Raw genomic sequence first — 24,211 nt, 5'->3', positions numbered from 1 at the left:
GATTCATTTTATATTCTACTAGTTTGGCATGAGAGGTGATATAAATGTATACCATTGAAATGGTATATATTCAACAAACATATTAGGAATAACTACCAGGAACCTAGCACTGCGGATTTAAAAATGAATAGAGTCATGGTTTGGCTTCTGTACTCAAAAAGGGGCTCAGTCTCAGTGATATGGTTTGGATTTGTATCCCTGCCCAAATCTCATGTTGAATTATAATCCCCAATGTTGGAGGAGGGGCCTAATAGGAGGTGATTGGATTATGGGGTGGATTCCCCCCTTGCTGTTCTCCTGATAATGAGTTCTCACGAGATCTTGTTTAAAAGTACGTAGCACACCCCCTTCTCCTTCCTCTAGTTCTGGCCATGTGAAGATGTGCCTGCTCCTCCTTTGCCTTTCGCCGATGGTTGTACATTACCTGAGGCCTCCCCAGCCATGCTTCCTCTACAATCTGAGGAAATATGAGCCAATTAAACCTCTTTTCTTTGTGAATTACCCAGTCTCAGGTGTTTCCATATATCTGTGCTGGAGTGGACTAATATACTCAGATTACTTGTGCTAATCTCGCATTTTGCACAATTTAGATGAGCTGTTTTGTGGTTTCAGCTGACACTAGGGAAGCAGGTTCAGCTTTGGAAGAGAGTTTGTGGACTTGCACAGTGTCAGGGGAGGACAACGTGGAAATGTATGTGGAAAGAGTATGGGAACTTGATTTAGAGGACTAGGCTCATCTCTTCTTGCTTGTATGACTTTGGAGAACATGCCTAGCTTTTATGGGCCTTAGTTATCTTATCTGTAAAATGGAACTTATGCTAATACCCATTTTTATGTTACCATGGAGACTAATTAGATTATGAATAGGAAAGTGCCTTGTAAACTCTTTTAATACAAACATCATTTGGGACCTTTTCAACCTTGCTTCTCAATGGCTCCTCTGAGCTGCAGCATTGACCCAGATGTGTAATGAAATGTAATGAAATGTCTTTGTGAACTGCTCCCAAAAGAATTGACTGGCACCAAACATTTCATGTGGTCATGGGGAGGGGTAAAATCAACAACTTCCTACCATTTTAATGTTTTTTTATCCCTCTGCCCTAGATTTTTCCAGGAGCTCCATCTCTTTTGTCATCTGTTACATAAAATATCTCTCCTCATTTTGAGAAGCCTAGGTACTGAGACAACTTTAAGGTCCTGGGATTCAGCTTCCCTTCCAAGTGTTTTTCAGTAAGTTTTTCCAATAATATATCTTTTTTCATCAGCTGAATTCAGCCTATAACACCATAAAGTATTAAAACATATTTTATTGTTTTGTGCTGTTACAATTTTTTATTGTATTAAAAATACATAATATAAAATGTGCCATCTTAACCATTTTTAACTGCATAGTTTAGTGTGTTGAGTATATCCACATTGAGGCTGTTTCACATCGTTGTAAAACATCTCCAGCACTTTTTCCTCTTGCAGAACTGAAACTCTATAGCCATTGAACCACAACTCCCCTTTTCCTCCTCCCCCATTACAATTATTTGAAAAACGTTTTAGGGTAAGAGCAATGCTTGGGGTTGCTATTTGAAAAAAGATAATGTGATAAAGCCAGTCATGTGAAATGATTTTTAAGAATATGGAAAAATTGTCACGTACTAATTTGAATGAATGAATGACTGAGTAATGAAGGAAACATAATTATTCTCGGTTTGGTCTGTGCTCTCCCCAGGAAGAAATATGAGTGTGAGGTCAAATGTATTCTGCAACACAAGTAATTTTAGAAAGCACAAATCAATCTGGAGCCAAATCTTAATGTTATATCCAACTAATAATTGAATTGTGATGAACTTTCCAGTTCCACATTCATCTTTTCCTTAGACTCAGATGATCTTTGCAGGAATCAAATGATCCTGGGAGTTTTAGATGAGAATGATTTTAGCTGCAAAAGAAATTTACTTCAAAGAGAGGTAGCTGAAAGAGAGAATTTGAATATCTTGTGAGGCTTTTTCTATGTAATGACTGAGATGCCACCTAACAGCACCGTGTTTTGCATGGTCCATGGGGTTATGCTCTCTGTAGGAGAGAAAATCTCTCTCAGCTCCCTATAAACTTTTGATAAATGACTGTCACTGGCTATACTTGGGTCATGAATGTGCCCCTGGGCCAATCTTGAAGCATGAGGTACTTTGATTGGACAGTCTGGGTCACATGCCTTCTGTTATGGTGAGGGAGGAAGGAATATGTGATTGACAATTCTGTCAGGTGAAGACTAAAAAAACAGATGTAAACTATAGGGCTTTTGTTTTTTCTTTAAGTCATTCTCTGGGCTGGAGAGGATTCACAGGGGCCCAAATCCCTAGAAATTCTGCTCAAGTGCCAGGATACTGATGTATTCCCTAGTTTGCTTTGTGAAGGTCACCAGCTCTGTTTTTAATTTAAAAAAAAATGAGCCTTTGAAAGATAATTATTTTAAAAGATGATGACTATTATCATTACTATTATTATTTATAAATTTGAGTTTCTATTTTAAACACATCAATGGCAGTGTTTCATTGAGTTGGAAAACTCTGGTTTTGTGGTGTCCCTAAAATTTTACGGTGTTAGTACCTAAAATTGTCTCTTGAGTAATCTACACTTATGAGGAAGATATTATAGGTTTGAAAAAACACCTTTGATTTGTGGCTCTAGAAATATCCTGAAAACTTTCTAAAATATTCTCTAAATTATCCCTGCCTGGCCTACTATGCCTCTAAGGTCCAGCAAGTGTTAACTCTCACACCTCACCCCCAGTCCAGTAGCTCAGACAGTGAGAGTTTCAGCACGTAGGATGAAATAGCCCCAGTTAGGTTTTTGCCTCTCTGCTTGTTGATTGTGCTATATATACTTGAAAGAATCTTGCTCTGTCACCCAGGCTGGAGTGCAGTGGCATGATCTCGTCTCACTGCAATCTCTGCCTTGTGGGTTCAAGCCATCCTCCCACCTCAGCCTCCCGAGTAGCTGGGACTACAGGTGTCCACCACCACACCTGGCTAATTTTTCTATTTTTTGGTAGACATGGGGTTTCACCATGTTGGCCAGGCTGGTCTCCAACTTCTAACCTCAAGTGATCTGCCTGCCTTGGCCTCCCAAAGTGCTGGGCTTATAGGAGTGAGCCACTGTGCTGGGCCTTTGCTTCATATTGTTAGTCCTAACTCTGACATCTGAATTCAGATTTGCAGTTCCTTCTATTCTAATGGGCTCATTAGAAATTCAAGATTAGTTACCTGGGGGACCAATTAATCCAATTGTGGAGCTCCACGCTGCTCAGGCCATTGACATGCAGTTTCATCTGAAGTGAAGTAGTTATGAGCTTCTTCTAGCTACCTAGATACAGACCTGGGGAAGTGAAGCTTTGGTAGAAATGATGGTAGGATATTATGTATATTTGCCATGGTGCAGGGAAGAATATGGTCTTTGGGTATAGTCAATCACAATCACAAGGGTACGTGTAGAGGGATTTTCACTGAGACATTGTTTTTAATAGTGAAAGCTGAAAAACAATTTAACCCAATATATGATTGGGTTATTTATTAACTTACATAGTTAATAAGTTGATATGTATGGTATAATTTCATTTTTTTTGACTAGTATATCTTTTGTCATTTTATAGCTCCCCACCGCAGCTGCCCCCCACCCTTCCCTTCAATGACGATGTTTGCAGGCTTCAGGGGGACCAGGGAACAAAGCTGGGGCCTGGCAGCCCCACTATGCTGCCAGCCAGGGAGAACTAGTCACAATTACAAATTATCACAACGATTAGCGCCTGTACTTGGGGGAGCTGCAAATTGAGGCGGCTCCAGCTCCTCATTGTAAGGGCGTCTATTTGGCGGTGACCTTGCTCTGGAGACAATGATATTCCTTCAGCCTGAGGGAATTGATGTTGATGAACCCGGTGGCATCAATTGGCTTTAATCACCCTGCACGTTCCTGCTCACCAGCTCCTCGTTGTAGAGAGACAGTGGGGACTCCCGGCCAAGGATATACACCTGGCCCTTCAGTAGGGACACCTGGCCCTTGAGTACGGACACCTGCACTTTCCCTTCCACTCGCTCCTGGGACTTGGCGATGCAGCGGCGGACAGACTCACACTCAGGGCTGTGCCAGAAAGCCAGCAACCGGTATACACCAGCTCAGTAAATTTCGAGCCCAGGCTTTGTTTGATTTTGTGCGCTTCCCGGTCCACGGTGAAGGCCTTGGTGTCTAAATCAGCGCGGTAAAGGATGGTACCTGCTGGGGCCCCGTAGATACCTCGGGACTTCATTCCAATGAAGCGGTTCTCCACGATGACAATGCCCACGCCGTGCTTGCCCTCGACTTTGTTCAGGTACATGAAGAGCTCCAAGGCGGTCTGGAGGGTGGCACTATCCTTGACGTTGGTCACCTTCATGGGGACCCCTTTTCTGAACTCGATCTCAAGAATGTCAGGGATGTTGGGGGCTTTGGCCGGGTCCTGGGTCTTCGTGTAGAGACCTGGAGGCGCTTGGTTCTTGGGATTCTCCAGGATTCCAGCCTCGTAGCTGATGTGCATGAGGTTCTCGTCCATGCTCCATGGGTTCTTGGGAGTGGCCGGGATGGGAATCCCGCGTTGCTTTGAGTATTCCATCAGGTCATTGCGGCCCTTGAACCGGTTGTAGAATTCGGGCATTATTCAGGGAGCAATGACCTTTATCTGTGGGGGCCAGCGAGTAGCAGGTGAGCTCAAACCGGACCTGATCATTCCCCTTTCCCGTGGTGCCGTGGTACACATACTTGGCCCCCTCCCGCTGGGCGACTTCCACTTGTTTGCAGGCGATGCAGGGCCTGGCTAGAGAGGTGCCCAGGAGGTAGCGGTCCTCATACAGTGTGCTGGACCGGATGGCCAGCCAGATGAACTCCACAAACTCCCTGCTGACATCCTCAATGAACACTTTTTTGGCCCCAGGCTTCAGTCTTCCTGGCTTCCTGAAAGTCTTCCTTCTGGCCAATGTTGGCCAGGTAAGCAATGACGTCATAGCCTTGTTCCTTCAGCCACACAAGGATGCAGGAGGTGTCCAGGCCGCCACTGTAGGCCAGAACCACGGAGCCTTTGCTGGACATACTGTCTGGAGTCTGTCTCCACAGTGCAGTGAACCGCTCGGGCAGCCGTGGCAGGCGACAGAGCAGGATAATTTCATTTTTAGACAAATAAATGGGTTTATTTGTGCGTATTTTTAGAGATTAGAGGTGAGAATTTGGTATTGCTGTAATGGTGTTATGGTCAGGGATGCAGGGCTGTGAAGATTCTGTCATGCTGATCATGTGTCTTTCTCAGGGGGTTACCAGCCAAGTAAGTGATCCTCAAGGAATGATAGGAGATGGTATTGTTTATTAGTAACTGGATAAACACCTAGTTCACCTTGTGATCTTTCTCTTAAAAGATGGATAGAAGAGCATGGTTACATCCAGAGACTTTTACTTTAAGTGAAGCCTCCTGCGTCCAGGGTGGCTGGGTAAACAGAGTATGCCCCTGCCTATTTAATTATAGTTACAGAGTAGATAGGACACACACACACACACACGAACAACTCTCTTTGTATTCCTTGGTTTTCTTATCACCGAGTCATAGAAAGAAGTGAGCCAAAGGAGGACTTGGGGTCTTTAAGGAGTAATAACTTGGTCCACCAGTTAAATATGGCCAAGTGGTCATTCTGAACTCTGGCCTATCAAATGACAAATGATCTCTTCCTAAGAGATGTTCAAGTGGGGGTATGTGTGGGGTTAGTTGGGAGAGAAGCAGAAGGGTACATGCGTTTTTCTCAGAGTATGCATGTGTAGAAGACTGAAACTATTTGCATCAAAATGCCATAGTACTTTTTTTATGGGTGGTGGGATCACAGCTGATTATAATTTGTATAAATTATTGATTGTCTATACTTTCTAAGTTTCTTCAGTGAACATAGATGTATAATAAAAAGCCATTCATAAAAATTCAGCTTTAGTGTCATTTTAAGTAAACACTCCCACCTTCCATAACTAAACTCTCATATTTACATCAGCATGACAGTTTGCCTCTAATCATCTAGTGGCACTCTGAAAAGCTCCTTCCTTTTTCAACAGGAAAGTTCCTTTAGCACATTGTTCAGATAAGGCTTAAGCGAGAGCTTATGAGCTCTGATTGGAACCGTTGCTGAATGGCCATAATGCTGCTGTGCTGATGTGCCTGAGATGTGAGCACATACGAGGAAAATTATAACTTGATTGGAAACTTCAGGAGAGGCCACTGGGAGAAAGCAGCAAACCAATAATAATGATAATAAAAGTTCACGCTGAGCTAGGGCTTGCTGTGTAGCAGGGCCTGGTAAAAGCTCTACTTAACCAATTTGGTCCCCGCGACTCCATTAATTAGAAACTATTATAATCCTCATTTTGCAGAACAATCTCCAAGGGGTTAAAGGATTTGTTAAAGCTCACTAAGCTCAGAATTGGCTGAGGGGAAATCCAAACCCAAGCGTCTGTTGCCAGTATAAGACGTCCCGGCATCAACCCCTCTGCAGTATAAGGCTGGCTGCAGGTGGGACTCCTCATTCCATAGCTAACTCCTACTTGCTTTTCAGGTTAATCATGACCCCATCAGTTCAGCTCGGAGACTCCCAAATTTTATTCCATGGTATCCACGGCACTTGTCATACTGAGTTGTGATTTTTAAAAATAGTCTATTCCCTCTGCTAGGCTGTGAGATCTTTGAAGATGGAAGTGGTGACTTGGGATTGTCTCCCAGGCAATTACGTCATTGACTGACTCCTAGATGGTGCTCAATTAATATTGGGTAAATACTTAATCACCTGGGCATGGTGGGCACATCAACTTCACAAATTGCAAAATTCCACTGAATCAAAAGTAGAAATTGAAAATATACCTAAAGGATTGTCTAGATAGTGTCGAATCAGGACAGAAGGTGGCTCATTGAGTTGCCCATATGCATGGTTCTGGATTTGGTTATGGGCAGAATTAACTAGGTGTAATCTCTACTTTTTAAGAATTTATAGTCGAAGGATGCAGGTATGAAATTACTATTATACCTATCAGGACAACAGTGTTTTTGCTCTGGGTTGAATATCATGCTTTGTATTTTGTGGAATAGAGAAAAAACACAGCCACAATGTTAAAAAAAAATTATAATTATTGAGTCAAAAACTATACTTGTTGCTTTTGTTTTTCTTTATAATTCTCTGCAGTATACACAAATAAATTTGTGGTTCCGTGCTTATAGTTAGCACTTCTCATCAGTAATTTTGATAGTTTTATTTTTATTTAAGTGCATTACATATCTTAGTCTTCGCAGTGGCACTCTGAGGAAGACACTACTTCATTGTTATTTTATTGGTGTGATTCCAGAGTTTGAGGAACAAAAAACACAATTCAATTTTAATTATTTTAATGATTTTAATCATTTTATCTGAAAAAGTAATAAAATAATATTTTAGAATTTTATTTTGAAAAAAACAAGATAAAAATGTTTCAGTGCATTCCAAATCCAACATAGCAACATACTATTAGCAAGTACTTTACTCAATTTTGCTTTTTCAAGTTAAACTGTCTGACCTTGTTGCTAAGCACCAGAAGGAAGAATCAGAAGGGAAGTATTTCTTGGAGGAGATGGCTTGAAGTTGGTCTTTGCAAGATTAAAAAAAAAAAAAAAGTTTAATGTTTCTTAAAAGTGATTTTATTTTCAAGTCAAAAAATGTCTACAATTGTGCTTTTTTTTGGTTCTGTGTTGCTGAGTAGTCTGCAGATGGGCAGAGGACTCTGTGCAGAGGGACCGATTTGTGCATATACTACAATGTTTATTATTTTTAGAGGTTGTGCTCCATCACTGAGAATTAGGATGTTAATTTGATAAGTAAGGGACTCTCTCAATAATCTTCTATTTACTCCTAATATGTGGTGTTATATTTCTAAACTTAAGACAGGCGGGGAAATTATATTTAGTGACTGTCAGTTGGAGGAAGTAAAAAAATGGAAACACATACAAAGTCTATTACAAGAGATCATTGAAAATTCTGAGGCAATGTAGTGGCATGCTGTCTTCTCTAGATTTTTCTTTAAAAAAATAAATACTTGAAGATATATAAAATTTTCGACAGTACTGGGAATGAAGAAGAGTGTACTACAAATTAACATTTGAGAGTTCTCAGGAATTGAAAAACTGACTGGATTAGATTGAGAAACACTTCCCTAGGCTATGCATGCTCATTCCTTTGCATGAGAAGGGTTTGACTCATTTTATCTACCTTCTTCCAGCCCAGGAACAAAAAGGCTGTACTTGTCAAGCGGGTCACCCCCATACTGCACAGGAAATAGTTTCTGAAGTAGAAAAGGTCTTATACCAGTGTCCCAGTGTTTCACCTCCTGCTCTAAACCAAGAAAACAAATCGTCTCTTCCTGCACTGATATTAGCTTTTAGTACACAAAAACAGGGGAAAAGAGGATGTGAATTAATTCCTTGCATCCCAGGATATGCATTTTATTGCCTAACATGGAGAATTCAACAGCAAAAACAGAATATTTTAACATATTTCAGCAGAGCCACAAGGCATAAATGCTTGCTGCACTCCATAAATTGGATTAAGGGTATACTCATTACTATGTTTCTAAGTTTAGATTTGAGATAAGCCATCTAGTGCCCCAAATGACCAATAAAGAGATGCTTAAGGACACACAATTTACCATGTCTGTTGGCAATGCTTGACCTAAAGAGATCTCAACTCAGTCAGACATAAATATAAGCACATAAGCAATGAAAAGCAAAATTGGGTCTATAAGATATTCTATAGCACCAAAAAGTTATGTTAATCTGAAGGCTCAAAGGAAAAATACGCCTCTAAAAATTATTTGTGACAAGAAGTAGCAGAATAGCTAGATAATATCTGTTTAGTGTTCTCAGTAAAAGATATGAAGGCATGACCTTTATGAAGCATGAGCAACTAATAAAGAGAAAATGGTATGGGATAAAGAACAGCATGACAGAAGGTAGTTGTCATGCGGTAAAGAATGGAAAGAATTTCAATACATAAGGGCAAAACTAAATTATCTATAGGAAGAAAAATTGGCTCTCTAGAAAATTTGTCCTGGAGATGAAGAAAAACGTTCAAAAGTTTCAGAGACTTAAAAAGAATATAAAGAAAAAGCAAGAAAGCAAAACAATAGCAAATATTGAGAAATGGAGAGTCAACCTATGAATTTTAAGTATTCCTAAATAAGATCAAAATTTTGTGTCTATAAAAATTCCCCTGATATATATAATTCTTATTTTATATATATATATAAAATGCTCCTGATATGTATATTCTATATCTACTTTACTGTATTTTAATGCTTCTGATATATACCAGAATTTATATGTATATATTTTAATATGTTCTGATATATCTGATGGTATATATCAGATATAGCAGGATATATTAATATATTCTTAAAAAGCATAACTACAGAAGTAAGCAATATATTCTGATATATACTTATATATGTTTTTTATATATCAGAATATATATTTTACTAGCTATTGATGCTTCTGACATATATATTCTGATATATATAAGAAGTATTAATATCCAGTAAAATAGATACCAAGTTTCCAGCTAAGTCTATAAATTATTAATATAAAGGGTCACTGTGTTCTAGGTGATATTAATGGTAATACATCTGTAGGCATCATGGAAGACATTTTAAACTTCAAGGATAATGAAAATTCATGAGCAACAAGGTGGAAAGTAAGATGCAGTTTTTGTTCAAACGGACCCCAAGTGGGTTGACTTCACACTATTAAAATATGAATGCCAATAAAAAATGAGACATCATGAACAGAAAATACCCAGTAGAGTTACCATTCATGTTAAGCTATTAAGGCAACAGCTAGATTTTTTTTTTTCAAAAATGCAAAGCCTCAGAATACGTCTGTTATGTAAACGGTATGAAAAAAATAATTACTCAAAGGCATTCTTTAGTGAATTGAGAGATTAATAATTCAAAACTGTATTATTTTTAAAGAATAGATAAGCCATTAGGTGAATTTTGAAACAGTATAAATATAGAGCTTAGAATAAAAAATACTTTAGTGTAACAAAGCAAAATATAAATGTTAAAAAATTATTAAAAAACATAATTGTATAAATAAGCAATATTATAATACTAGTCTGGATTTTGAACAATTGATTACAGGCACTTTCGGTTCTAGTCACAATGGAGTAGCTAGTATTGGATTTAATCTCCCGTAGTAAACAACTATAAACTGGAAAATATACATGAAACAAGAGTTTCAGGCATTGCACACTGCATGGAGTTGAAATCTTTAAGTGAAGCATTCAAGGTAAGATCTACATTCACTCAGGTTTTCTGTTAGGGGCATTTCCCAGAGTTTAATGGTGATATGCCACTCAGGCAGAGAATCTTAGCCTCTGTGGACAGAGGAATCAGAGAGGGGAGTTTATGTTTGCTAAAACAGCAGCTGAATTGAAAGGGCGGAGTACCAGAGAAAAAGAGCTGCAAAGAAGATTCAGAAATTTGTGTAGGGGTTCCTCTTAGGGTCTTGACCAAATCCTAAATTGTGCAGAGACAGGATAAGACTGCTGAACAAGGCCTATAGGGCTAGCAGAGAATTGCTGTTGAGGTAGAAGAGAGATTGCATAATGCTAGGGAGGTATTGGAGCCAGAGTAGGGTGATCTTAGTGTACATCCTGATCAAATTGAAGACCTCAGGGAAATAGTTTTCAGAGTAGGTGCCACATCCTAGGAATAATGGCTTTTAACAAACATGGAGGTCCTTAGGTATTTAGGACTAAATTCAAACTAAACCAAATCCTCAAAAAACCTAAAATCAGATACTTATAGGATCAAAGTGATTCACCAGTAATTTATTGTCTGTTAGACAAAATATAGCCCTTATTGAAGGAAGATGAAATACTCTAAAATCTACATAGTATTCTATCTACAATGTTAAAAATATAATAAAAAATTACTAGATATGTAAAGAAGGAGATTGTAGCACATAACCAAGATAAAAATCAGTCAGTAGAAGAAGGCCCAGAGATGTTGAAGTGTAGAAATTTGTAAAGACTTTAAATTACCATTATAAAAATATTATTTATAGCAGCATGATTTATAATCCTTTCCAACCCAGGTGTCCATCACTGACAGACTGGATTAAGAAAATGTGGCACATATACACCATGGAATACTATGCAACCATAAAAAAGGATGAGTTCATGTCCTTTGTAGGGACATGGATGCAGCTGGAAACCATCATTCTCAGAAAACTATCACAAGAACAGAAACCCAAACGCTGCATGTTCTCATGCGTAGGTGGGAAATGAACAATGAGAACACTTGGACACAGGAAGGGGAACATCACACACTGGGGCCTGTTGTGGGGTGCGGGGAGAGGGGAGGGATAGCAATAGGAGATATACCTAATGTAAATGACAAGTTAATGGGTGCAGCACACCAACATGGCACATGTATACATATGTAACAAACCTGCAGGTTGTGCACATGTGCCCTAGAACTTTAATAAAAAATAAATAAAATAAAAATATTTATATAAAACAATTTAGAGAGAAATTATATACAGTCAAACAGATGTGTTTTAGCAGAGAAACAAAAAGTATAAAAAAGTTAAATGGAAATTTGAGAACTAAAAATTATATCTAGAATAAAAAGTTGAATGGGTTTATAAGCATATTGAATAGTGCACAGAAAGGACTAGTAATCTTAAAGGGAAACATAAATTATTCAAACTGAAGCAAATAGAAAAAAGATAATGTAAAAATTAAAATGAACAAACATAAAAAAATCCAACATCTGTCACAACATTAAGTGGTTTAATATATGTTTATTTGGAAGCCCGTGAAGAAAGAAGAGACAGAATATGGTAGAAGAAGTGGATGCAAATTTCCTAAAATTGATGAACAACACCAAATTCAAAATGTATTCCTTTTTGCTTAGCAAAAAGAAACAAAGCAGGAGGTATCATGCTGCCCAACTTCAAACTGTACTACAAGGCTATAGTAACTGAAATGGCATAGTACTAGCACAATAGCAGACGCGTAGACCAATGGAACAGAATAGAGATCCCAGAAATAAGACCACGTACCTACAACCATCTGATCTTTGGCAAAGCGAATAAAAACAAGTGATGGGAAAAGGACTTCCTGTTTAGTAAATGGTGCTGGGAGAACTGGCTAGCCATATGCAGAATATTAAAACTTGACCCCTTCCTTATACCATATTCAAAAATCAAGTCAAGATGGATTAAAGACTTGAATGCAAAACCTGAAACCATAAAAACCCGAGAAGACAACCTAGGCAATACCATCTGGACATACGAACTGGCAATGAAGATGCCAAAAGCATTTGCAACAAAAGCATAAACTGACAAATGGGATCTAACTAAGTTAAAGTTTTGCTTCTGCACAGCAAAAGAAATTATCAACAGAGTGAACAAACATCTTACAGAATGGGAGAAAATATTTGCAAACTGTGCATCTGACAAAGGTCTAATATCCAACATCTATAAGGAACCTAAACTAATTTACAAGAAAAATAAAACCCCGTTAAAAAGTGGGCAAAGGACATGAGCAGACAATTTTCAAAAGAAGACATACGTGTGACCAACAGCATATGAAAAAAAGTTCAGCATCACTGATCATTAGGCAAATGCAAATCAGAACTACAACGAAATACCATCTAATACAATGAAATACCATCTAATTTATTAATGAGTATTAATAAAAAGTCAAAAAATAGCATGCTGGAGAGGTTGTGGGGAAAAGGGAATGCTTATACACTGTTGGTGGGGTTGTAAATTAGTTAAACCACTGTGGAAGACAGTGTGGTGATTCCTCAAAGAGCTTAAAAACAAAATTATCATTCGACCCAGCAATCCCATTACTGGGTATGTACCCAGAGGAATAGAAACTGTTGTATTGCCGGGCGCGGTGGCTCAAGCCTGTAATCCCAGCACTTTGGGAGGCCGAGACGGGTGGATCACGAGGTCAGGAGATCGAGACCATCCTGGCTAACACGGTGAAACCCCGTCTCTACTAAAAAATACAAAAAACTAGCCGGGCGAGGTGGCGGGCGCCTGTAGTCCCAGCTATTCCGGAGGCTGAGGCAGGAGAATGGCGTGAACCCGGGAGGCGGAGCTTGCAGTGAGCTGAGATCCGGCCACTGTACTCCAGCCTGGGCGACAGAGCGAGACTCCGTCTCAAAAAAAAAAAAAAACAAAAAAACTGTTGTATCATAAAGACTCATACATGCACATGTCCATTGCAGCTATTCTCAATAGCAAGGACATGGAGTCAACCTAAATGTTCGTCAGTGGACATACACACTATAGAATGCTATGCAGCCATAAAAATGAATGAGATCATGACCTTTTGGAACATGGCAGGAGCTGGAGGCCATTATCTTTAGCAAACTAACACTGGAACAGAAAACCGAATACTGCATGTTCTCACTTATAAGTGGGAGCTAAATGACGAAAGTATATGGACACATAGAGTGGACCAACAGACACTGGAGCTCCCCCAGAGGGAGGAGAGTGGGAGAAGGAAGAGGAACAGAAAAAATTACTATTGTTACTAGGCTTAGTACCTGGGTGATGAAATAATCTGTACATCAAATACCCATGACACGAATTTACCTATATAACAAACCTACATGTGCACCCCTGAACCTAAACTAAAGTTTAAAAAAAGCTCAGCTTGGCACAGTGGCTCATGCCTCTAATCCCAGCACTTTGGGAGGCTGAGGTGGGCAGATCACTTGGGCTTAGAGGTACAAGACAAGCCTGGGCAACTGTGAGACTCCAGCTCTAGAAAAAATACACACAACACAAATAGCCAGGTTTGGTGGTGCATGCCTGTAGTCACAGATACCCAGGAGACTGAGGTAGGATGATCACCTGAAGCTGGGAGATTGAGGCTGCAGTGAGCCATGATCATGCTACTGCACTCCAGCCTGGGTGATGGAGTGAGATCCTGTCTCAAAAACAAACAAAAATTGTTAAAAAAGTATCCTTTAAGCAGGATAAATACAAAGGCTACACATTACTTTACAGGTTAGCTGGTAAAAAATAAAAGTATAAAAAATTATAATACCAGCCAGAGAAAGAGGACAAAATTTTTAAATAATAAAGTGACTTCTCATTGAAAACAAAAAGAAGCTAGAATAATAGAATGTGATCCTTAAAATCTTAAGGAAAAAAAGCTGTCACTGGAAATTCTACATCCAGTAAAAAATGTTCCTTAAAAATGAAGATGAAATAAAAGAATTTTAAGATAAAGAAAAACCAGGACAATTTGTTGCTACTAGAAACATACTACAAGAAATAGTAGTAGGAAGTTCTTCAGGCTGAAGACAAATAATACAAGATGAAAGCATAGCTCTTCAGAAAGGAAAGCAGAGCACTGGTAAATATGTACATTAAAAAGTTCATTAAAATGTCCTTAAATTTTTCAAAGTAGAAATAATGAAAAATGTGTGATAAGATTTATACAGATTTTAGAGTTAAAATATATGACAAAAGTGACAAAGGGCAAAGAAAGTTAAAAGGAATTTACTGATATAGGTTCTTACATTTTATGCTATGTCAAATAACATTAATTAAATGTGAATTATGATTGCAAAGGGTTAATAATTCATATTACGATCTCTAGCACCATGATGAAAGACAATACAAAGAAATATAGCCAAAAGACCAATAAAAAGTGAAAACAGAAGACCAAAAGAAGTCAATTTACCTATCCACAGCAGTAATTACATTAAATGTAAATGGACTAACTTTCTAGTTAAAAGACCCAGCTATATGCTGTTTACAAGACATAGAACCTTAAATAAAAGAACAGCATTGAGCTGAACATGAATAAATAGAAAAATATATATCATACAAATACTACCTCTAAGAAAAATAATGAAGCTACACTAATGTCAGACAAAAGGATTTTGAGACAAAAAGTATTACCAGATATCAGAAAAATTCTCTATAACAACGTTCCCCAATCCTTAGCCATGAACTAGTAGAACCAGACCATGGCCTGTTAGGAACCAGGCCGCTTAGCAGGAGGTGAATAGTGAGCAAGCAAGCATTGGAGCCTTATCTGCACCTCCTGTCAGATCAACAGCAGTATTAGATTCTCACAGAAGTGTGAACCCTACTGTAAACTGTGTATGTGAGGGATCTAGGTTATGCACTCCTCATGAGAATCTAATGCTTGATTCATCTTGAGACCACACCTGACCACACCTGTGGAAAAAGTGTCTTCCATGAAACCAGTCCCCAGTGCAAAATACATTGGGAACCACTGCTCTGTATAGTATTAAATTTCATATAAAAGATATATTAATAACAATCTCAAATTTATGATTTTCAAAAATATAGCTTCAAAATACATAGAGAAAAGTGACAAATATATAAAAGAAGAAATCTATAAATATATAAAAATCATTGAAGATTTAAAAACTTTTCTGTTAGTAATTATTTGAATAAGAGAAAAATTTAAATTTAATTTTAATTAAATTTAATACTATGACTCTTTATGATCTAATTGACAATTATAAAACACTATATACCCAACAATGACATGTTACACAATTTTTTCCAGCGCACATGGAATATTTACCAAATTATAGCCTGTATCCTGAGCCACATGAATATATTTTTTTTCCTTTTGAGTTGGAGTCTCACTGTCACTCAGGCTGGAGTGCAGTGGCATGATCTTGGCTCACTGCAACCTCTGCCTCCCAGGTTCAAGTGATTCTCCTGCCTCAGCCTCCCGAGTAGCTGGGATTATAGGTATGCACCACTACACCTGGCTAATTTTTTTTTTGTTTTGTTTTTTTTGAGATGGAGTCTCATTCTGTTGACCAGGCTGGAGTGCAGTGGTGCTATCTCGGCTTACTGCAAGTTCCACCTCCTGGTTTCACGCCATTCTCCTGCCTCAGCCTCCCGAGTAGCTGGGACTACCAGCACCCACCACCATGCCCAGCTAAGTTTTTGTATTTTAAGTAGAGACAGGATTTCACCATGTTGGCCAGGTTGATCTCAAACTCCTGACTTCAGGAGATCCACCCACCTTGGCCTCCCAAAGTGCTGGGATTACAGGCGTGAGCCACCACACCCAGCCACAAATATTAATACGTGTCAAAAGTTGGAAGTCATAGTGAATATATTCATTGACAACAATGGAACTTTCCAAAAATCAGTATTTTCAAAGATGAGTAAGAAGTCTCTAAATATTTAGAAGTCCAACAACATAAATCTAACTAACTCATGGAAATTAGAAAATATTTTGCCTAAACAATGTGGGTGCAACATTTCTAAATTTATGGGATGTAGCTAAATCGCTACTTAGAGGGAAATTCATAGCTTTAAATGCACATATTACAAACAAAAATGAGGATTACAGTTGTGATGTAAGCTTTCACTTAAGAAGACAGAAAAATAGAAAATTAAATACAAAGAAAGGAAAGCAAGACAAGAGCAGAAAGCAAATAATAGAGAAAATTAACAAAGCTCATAATGTCTTCTTTAAAAAGATTTATAAAACTGAAAGAGAAATAGAGAAAATACAAATCAGTATTGAAAACAGAAATATCATTACAGGTTTGACAGGCATTATAAGCATAAAAGTGAAATACCATGAACAACTTTTAAGCCAATAAATTTAGCACCTTAGAAAATGGGCACATTCCTTAAGATATAATTGTTTCAAAACTAGATACAATAACAAATATAAAATCTGAACACTTATAGATCTTTTAAATACATTGAACTTTAAAAACCATCTCTAATCTCATATTACTTTACTTGTGAATATTATAAAACATTTAAAAAGAAATATTGATTTGCACACAATCCTTTAGTGAAAAGACAGTGAATGAATGCATTCCGAATCATTTCATGAGACCAACACTGTATTGCTTTAATATCCTCAAGACACCAAATTTCAGACCAGTATCCTTTATAAGCATAGATGCAAAAACCTTACAATACATACATATGCATACTGATATTTATACATATAATACATCGTGGTCAAATATGACCAAATGTACTTTATGTCAGGAATGTAAGATTGGTTTAATATTTGAAAGTCAGTGTAGTTTACCAAGTTAACAGAATAAAAGAGAAAAACCCCATTATCTCTAATAGGTGCAGAAAAGCACTTGAAAAAATTCTACACCAATTAAAGATAACAATTCTCAGCAAACTAAGAATAAATGGAAATTTTCTCAGTTTTATAAAGGATCTCTGCCAAAAACCTACAGCCAACATCACACTTAATGTGAATTATTAAACATCTTTCCCTTTAGGACTGGGAACTAGGCAATTACATCCACTCTTTCTGTTTTTGTTTAACATTGTACTGAACTCCTAGCCAGTGCAAAAAAGCAAGACAAATAATTTAGGGGAATAAAGTTTGGAAAGGAAAAAATAAAGTTATATTTCCTCACAGATTTTATGATTGTATACATACAGAATCGAAAAGGGAATCTATAAATAAACTATTTGTACTAATAAGTGAGCTTAGTAAGGTCTCAGGATATAATGTGATTAGATATATATACACATGTATATCCCAAACAGTTGGATTTACAAATTAGAACAAGTGAAACTTGAGCCCTATGTCACCGTATACAAAATTAATTGGAGAATGCATCATAGATCTCCAAGTGCAAGTCAAAACTATAAATCTTCTAGACAAAAATAATAGTCAAAGCTTTCTTAGACAAAACATGAAACCACTAAATATAAAAGAAAAAAGTGATAAATTTGATCTCATAAAAATGGAAAACTTCTACTTACAAAAGTCATCACCAAAAAAGTGAAAGCAAGCCAGAAATTGGAAAGAATATTCACCATATAGATGCTTCTCAACTTATGATGGGGTTGTGTCCGATAAACCCAGTGCAAGTAGAAAGTATCATTAAGTAAAAAATGCATTTAATGTTCCAATACTCATCATAAATTTAAAAAATCTTGTCAAACCATTGTAAGTCAAGGACCACTTTTAATTTAATTTTGCATATGATAAAGAACTATTACTAATTGATACTTTAATGATAACCTAATACAAAATTATCTGAAGGCTTAAATAGGCATTTAATAAAACATATCTAATAAGCAATTTTCATGTTAAAAGGTACTTAATGTCCTTATCACCAGGAGAATGAAAATTAAAACTACAGGGAGATACTATTACATACACACACCAGAATGGCTACAGTAAAAAATATTGATAATACGTAGTGTTCATAAAGATGTGAAACAATTGTAACTCTTGTACAATACATTTAGGATTTATGTATTTTACTCTATGTAAATTTAATAAAAGCTGTCAGCATTAAAGAAAGTGATCATAAAAACAGGAATAATAAAAGTAAGATAACCAGTGAAAGTAAAATGTATGCTAAAATCCTTGCCACACACTGGAGAGTAAGTAAAAAGTAATTGCTTTCTTGATGTTTTTAATTAGAATTATAAAATATTTCTGTATAGATTAACAAGAGAAGGAGATAATGCACAAACATTCAAAATGAGAGCTACCACAAAATTAGAAATTTAAGTAAATATAAATAGGAGAAAATTAAATATTAGTAAGACTATCTTGCATCAATTTATGGAAATAAATTGAAAAAGGAGAAATAGATACTTTTCTAAAAGTACACAGCTTAACAAAATTGATCCTATTAGAGACAGAGAGTGATATAGGCCATTTATGCTAGAAGAACATGATAAAATGTTGTTCCCACATACCAAAATTCCAGGCCAGATGTTTTCACAGGGAAATTCTAACAAATCATTAAAGATCATATAATCTCAATACTGTATAAAGCATGCCATAGCACAGAAAATCAAAGAAATCTTCCAAATTTGTTTATGAAGCAGGAATAACATGGATCCCCCAAACTTTCAAAGATTGCACTAAAACCCAGCTGACAAACCAAGTGTAGACCAATCTTAATTTTGAATATCCATGCATGTATCTTAAATATTAACAAATAGAATCAAACAGTATATTAAAATATGGCCAAGTGGTTTTTTCTCCAGGAATACAAAGCTGATTCAATACTAAGTAATCTACTAATATAATTCACCATATAAGTGAAGCTCAGTAAAAACAATAAAAAGTATCATATGATTATTGCTACAGATACAGAAGAGGCATTTAAGAAAAACATAAGTACTGCTACTTTCTTAATATGGTAAGATATATGCCTTAGCCCAAAAGTCGACATTGTGATGAAGGAAATAGTAGAGACTTCCCTGATAAAGTCAAAAGCAAGGTCATAATATTCATTCTCTTTGGAAATATTAACTAATGAAAATAGATAAGAAAAAGTAACTAGAAATATAAACATAAAAAAGAAGAGGTAAAAATTACTTCTTTCTTTTCAAATGATATGATTATATGAGTGGACAGCCAAAAAGAAAGTAAAAATTACTACAAACAATAGAATAATTTTTAAGTATCAGATTATATGATTATTATAGAAAAATCCATAGCATTCATATATATAAGCAGAATCATTGAGGAGATATAAAAAAGACATCAAAGAAAACAAAATACTTAGACATAAATAGCATAAAATGGCCAAAATCTATTCAAGAGAACTATGAACTATAAACGCCCCTGAAAAACAACAAAAGTAACTTGAACAAATTGAAAGACATTGTTTTCTTGGGTAGAGTGATGCAATTTCATAAAAATGTCAGCAATCACAAAATTTAATTATAAATTTAATGTAATTTAATAAAAATGACATCAGAGTTTTAAATTTATAGCTAGACAAATTGGTTACAAAATACATTTGAAAGAACAAACAAGCAAGACTAGTCTGAAAACAGTAAAAAAGTAAGAGCAATTGATGAACATAGCCCTCCTAGATATTAATGCCTTCATAAATAAAAGTGTGATGTAGGTATATAGACAGACATCCTAATGGAACAGAATAGAAAATCCATGAATAGACTCAATTACCTATAGAAATTAACTATGATGCCGGGCGCGGTGGCTCACGCCTGTAATCCCAGCACTTTGGGAGGCCGAGGCGGGCGGATCACAAGGTCAGGAGATCGAGACCACGGTGAAACCCCGTCTCTACTAAAAATACAAAAAATTAGCCGGGCGCGGTAGTGGGCGCCTGTAGTCCCAGCTACTCAGGAGGCTGAGGCAGGAGAATGGCGTGAACCCGGGAGGCGGAGTTTGCAGTGAGCCGAGGTCGCGCCACTGCACTCCAGCCTGGGGGACACAGCGAGACTCCGTCTCAAAAAAAAAAAAAAAAAAAAAAAAAAAAAAAAAAAAAAATTAACTATGATAACTCTGGCACTTCAAATCAATGAGAAAAGTAGACTCTGGAGATATTATAACCGAATCACCACTTAGAGAAAGATAAAGTGAGATTTATTCCTCAAATTACTGCCTTGATAAATTCACTATGGATCAGGAATTTAAATGTAAAGCATTAAACTATACAATACTAGAAGAAAATACAAATGTGTCCACTAGCCAAAAGTGAGGAAAACATTTCTAAATAAGATTTAAAATCCAGGTTGAGTGTATTGGCTCATGCCTCTAATCTCAAAGCTTTGGGAGGCGGAGTTGGGAGAATCACTTGAGGCTAGGACTTCAAGACCATCCTGGGCAACATAGCAAGACCCTATCTCTAAAAGAATAAAAATAAAATTAAAAAGTACTTAAAATTCAGATGTAATATGTGAAAAAAATGATAAAAATAAGAAAAATCTTGCATGGTTAAAAAAAAAAATAAGCAAAATTTTGGAATCCCAATACCCTGGAAAATAATTATTTGCAAATGTATAAAAAACTAAGGGCTAACATCCATAGTATATAAAGATCTACAGATAGAAATGAAAACAGCAGTCATATGAAAAAATTGGGCTAGGAAAAAGACAATTCAAGAAAAATAAATGCAAATGATTTTTACTCATATAAAAGGATGATCAAGTTTGCTCATAATAAAATGTGCAAATTGTACTATTCACAATAGCAAAGATATGGAATCAAATGTCTATCACAGATGATTTGATAAAGAAAATGTGATACACACCATACACACATGTAGATACACAATAGAATACTATTCAGCCATAAAAAATAAAATCGTGTCTTTTGCAGCAACATGAATGGAATTGGAGGCCATTATGGTAAGTGAAATAACTCAGAAATAGACAGCCAAATAATGTATGTTCTCACCTGTAAGTGGGAGCTAAATAATGTGTACACATGGACAGACAGTGTGGAATAATAGACACTGGAAATTTGGAAGGGCGACAGGGTGAGAGCGGGATAAGAGATGATAAATTCTTTAATGAGTACAATTTACATTATTTTGGTGATGGTTACACTAGAAGCCTGGACTTCACCACTACACAATATGTCCCTGTATCAAAACTGCACTTGTACCCCTTACATTTATACAACTTAAAAAGTGCAAATCCAAGATGCTCTATGATACTAGTTCTCAATGATCAGACTGGAAAAATCCATAAGTTTGACAGCATCTACTATTAATGGGGCTTTGGGCATATTAGCACTTTTATATATTGCTGGTGAGAATGCAAAATTTTCCCCACTTTGAAGGGAAAGTCATTAATAATCTAGCAACATTATATGTGAATTTACCTTTGACCCAGCAATTCTACTTTAATATATTTCAAGGGTCATTGGTAAAAATACATAAAGGTGTATAAATGAGTTATTCATTATAAGCATTATTTCTAATAGCTAAAGTCTGGAAAGATTGGAAATGTTTATCAAAAGGATGTAGTAAACAATGAAACATTCATACAGTGGGATACTATGCAGCTGAAAAAGGACAAGAATTTATTTATTATGATGAAATGATCTTTAGAAACCGTGTGGTACCTGTCCTAAGAAAGATGGCAGGTACGCACACATTTGCTTAAGGTGAAAATGGAAAGATAAACTATAAAATTTTAATGAAAGACTATAAATGGGAGAAAGTAAGTACTGGGGGATGGAAGCTAGATTTCCTTTATGAGAACATTTTTTTTGGAAACTTATTTGAAATCATGTAGATATTTTTCCGAGTTATCAAGGTTAAATTTCAAAAGCAATTTTTAATAATTGAAAACAAAATGAAATAAGTGAACTTAATTATATATCGAGTTGGTGGCATAACCAAACAGAAAGGTACAATTTTAAGTTTTTTTAGAATCTAGTAAGTTGTACAGTCTTAGTGGAATTAAGCACTCTTGAAAGGATATGAAGATGTAATGTTGAGAAAGGTAAGTAAAAATCTTATTCTGCAGTGCATTTGAATTGGAAGTGTCCATTTTATAGTATGACTTATTTTATCTTAAAAATGTATTCTTTCTAGGTCTGTCCAGTAGCAACAAGCATATGCACACCTGAATTGTGTTCTCTAAATGACATTTTCCCTGGAAAAAAGTGAAAAAACTGGGTTTCTGGAAAATTTGCTGATTACAAAGTTTAGGGAACAAAACATGTAAGATGAATCTGGAGAATTATATCATATCAAAAAGCAAGGAAGCTATTAAAGACTAGTACGGTGTAGGAAAGGACTTGGAGTTCAACCTGAATAGGATTTCACTGGTTAAAGATAGTAAAATTTTGAGCAACAATGAGAATAGTAACATAAAATAGATTGAAACACATCAGATATGTTTAAGTCCAACAATTTGTACTGATACTAAAATTTTAAAAACACAAAATTTATTAAGATTTTAGAGTATGCTAAGAAATCAGCTCTTTATTTTGAAAACTGATAAAGGAAAGATAAGACATGGCTTTCCTGCATACACTGTCCCATAGGATAACCAAGTGGTTGACGTAAGGAAGGCATTCCAACTAAGTAAAAAATGATGATAGAATGAGAATATTACCATTTTGTAACCCCTCTGTGTCCTGATGTTTCTCTTGAGACTCGGGAAAATTTCCTGCTCTCAAGTTACAGAATCCTCCTCCCCCTCTCCCAGGGGTCTGATCTCTTCTAATTGTGGGAATCAAGGTGAGTTGGTGAACATGTTAGTCACTTTACATCACAGAGGCTTCTCCTATGACCCAAACATTGGCAGCAGGAGTCATGTGTCCAGATACTCCCAGACACTGTTGTTTAGAATAAGGTAGATCAAACATCTGATCCAAGATGATACAATAATATTCTTTTTGCTGGGGATTAGGACACAGATTTTCTGGTTAGTGTCCAACGAATACTTGAACTGGAAGGTCAAATGGTGCCCATTCAGACTAATGTAAACACCAGATGGTTGGTGTACACATTTTTTAATAGATTTTATTTTTCAAATCATGAACATGTTATATCACTCCACTTCAGTATTTAGTTTCTAATTTATTAATATTATTTTAATTGGCAAATCAAAATTGGGTACATTTATGGGATACAAATTATGGGGTATGTGATGTTTTGATATATGTAAACAATGTGGAATGATTAAATCTAGCTAATTAACATATCTATAATCTCACTAACTTATTTTTATGGCAATATATTTGAAACATTTTCTTAGTTATTTGAAACATACAGTACTATTGACTGTTATCATCCTGCTGTTAGATCTCAAAAGGTATTCTTCTATTTGAAATTTTGTACCCTTTGACCATTACCCTTACCCCTACTGCCAGCATTTCCTAACCATAATTCTACTCTCTGGTTCTATGAGTTCGACATTTTTAGATTCCACATATAAGTGAGATTATGCAGTATGTCTTTCTTGCCTGGCTCATTTCACTAAGGATAGTGTCCTTCAGATTCACCTATATTTTCACAAACGACAGAATTTCTTCTTCTTTTTTTTTTTTTTTCCATTGTATATATATCCCACGTTTTCTTCATTCATTCATGCGTTGATGGACACAGGTTGATTTCATGTCTTGGCTATTGTGAATAATGCTACATTAAATCGAGGAGTGCAGATTTCTCTTGACATATTGATTTCAATTCCTTTGGCTATATATTCAGTAGTGGGATTGCTGGATCATATGACAGTTCTACTTTTAGTTTTTTGAGGAACCTTCATACCATTTTCCATAATGGATGTACTAATTTGCATTTCCACCAACAATGTACAAGAGTTATTTTTTCTCTACACCCTTGCCAACACATGTGATCTTTTTGATAAAAGCTATTTTGATAGCTG

General features: G+C 36.3%; 1 protein-coding gene and 1 pseudogene across 1 annotated transcript in view; both read right to left on the bottom strand.

The window, feature by feature from the left end:
• The window catches only part of ACAT1 (acetyl-CoA acetyltransferase 1), a 976,528-nt gene that overhangs the window by 944,436 nt on the left and 7,881 nt on the right, over positions 1-24,211 (bottom strand). The window lies entirely within an intron of this gene.
• LOC126936206 (argininosuccinate synthase-like) lies at positions 3,850-5,106 on the bottom strand (annotated as a pseudogene).

The sequence above is a fragment of the Macaca thibetana genome, chromosome 14, assembly GCF_024542745.1.
Source record: "Macaca thibetana thibetana isolate TM-01 chromosome 14, ASM2454274v1, whole genome shotgun sequence".
Taxonomy (NCBI): domain Eukaryota; kingdom Metazoa; phylum Chordata; class Mammalia; order Primates; family Cercopithecidae; genus Macaca; species Macaca thibetana.
This window is presented reverse-complemented; position numbering and strand designations above follow the sequence as displayed.